A 1,521-nucleotide genomic window follows, 5' to 3' on the forward strand; every position below is an offset into this window, starting at 1 on the left:
AAAAAAAAAAATTGGATCTGGCAACTTTGGAGAATTACAATTAGGGAAAAACTTATATACAAATGAATACGTGGTAATAAAGTAGGAACCCACGAAATTCAGAGCACCACAGTTACATTTGGAATTCAGATTCTATAGAAATTAGGATCTACTGATGTTATACCTCAAGTTTACTATTTTGCCCCTTGTGGTAAATACAATGCTATGGTGCTGGAACTGCTGAGACCTAGTTTAGAAGATGGGTTTGACTTGTATGACAGAACATTTTCTCTTAAAACAATTCTCATGATAGCTATACTCGTATGGAATATGTCCATTCAAAGAACTTGACACAGAGAGATGTGAAACTTAAGAACTTTTTAATAGGACAACCAGGAAACAAAATGCAACAAGTTATCAATATTATAGAGTCTGGTTTGGCAAAGGAATATATTGATACAGAGACAAAGAAACACGTACCATACAGAGAACAGAAGAGTCTTGCAGGAACAACTAGATATATGAGCATAAACACACATTTAGGAAAAAGAACAAAATAGAAGCATTAGGTCATATGTTCATGTATTTTCTCAGAGGCAGTTTTGCTTGACAAGGTTTAAAGGGTGACACATTAAAACAGATGTATCAGAAAATTGGAGATACAAAAAGAGCCATACCAAGAGAAATGTTATGTGCGAATTTTCCAGAAATGGCAACTTATCTTCATTATTTAAGAAGGCTAGATTAAAACAAAAGCAACACACCAGACTATGAATACCTAAGAAAGTTTTTTTACTGACTTGTTTGATCAAAAAGGGTATGCTTGATTATGAATATGATTGGTTCGGTAACAGTTGCCTACTCCAGTGGGTGCAGTTCAACAAGATGCTGCTCTAACATCAAACAGAGGAGCACATCAACACAGAGATAAGATGCGACAATCCAAAAATTAGTCGGAAAATCACAGGGCAGCTTGGGATTCCCAGCAGGCAAATCCCCACCATTTGAGAGCTCATTTTGCAGCAGACAGACATGGTGGCTTGGCACAGGTTATAAATTCTACAAATGAGGAATTAAACACAGATGGCTCTACTGCAGGACATTTAAATGTACTCATCACAGCCACTACGGAAGCATAAGTGATGGATGAAACCAAGTGCTGCTGTTTTTCAAATGAAGGAAAAGGAAAACTATTCTGCACCACAAATTACTCTGGACACAGACAGAGTTACTTTTATGTTCATCTGCTGTCTTTTGATTAAAATCATTTATGACCACATGTATTTTCAAGGACTCCTCTTGGAAAGGGTCATATCTTCATACTTCATTTTGTGATTATATTACAGTCATATTTTTTTTTCTAATTTAACTTTCAAGGAAGCTTTAAAGTTTTGTCAAAACATGAGTGCTTTGAGACTTCCGATTTGGGGCTACAGTCAGGGTAGCCAGGTAAGGAAAGCTCCAGTGAGAAGGGTGGGGGATCTCACGAAGGAAGCGTTCATATAGCAAACCCAAAGCTCTGGAACTATCATAAGATCTAGG

General features: G+C 36.8%; 1 pseudogene; it reads left to right on the plus strand.

The window, feature by feature from the left end:
* LOC102833207 overlaps nucleotides 1-1,237 on the plus strand; it is a 1,756-nt pseudogene extending 519 nt beyond the window's left edge.
* Nucleotides 1,238-1,521: the final 284 nt, after the last annotated feature.

This window comes from Chrysochloris asiatica, unplaced genomic scaffold, assembly GCF_000296735.1.
Source record: "Chrysochloris asiatica unplaced genomic scaffold, ChrAsi1.0 scaffold00239, whole genome shotgun sequence".
Taxonomy (NCBI): domain Eukaryota; kingdom Metazoa; phylum Chordata; class Mammalia; order Afrosoricida; family Chrysochloridae; genus Chrysochloris; species Chrysochloris asiatica.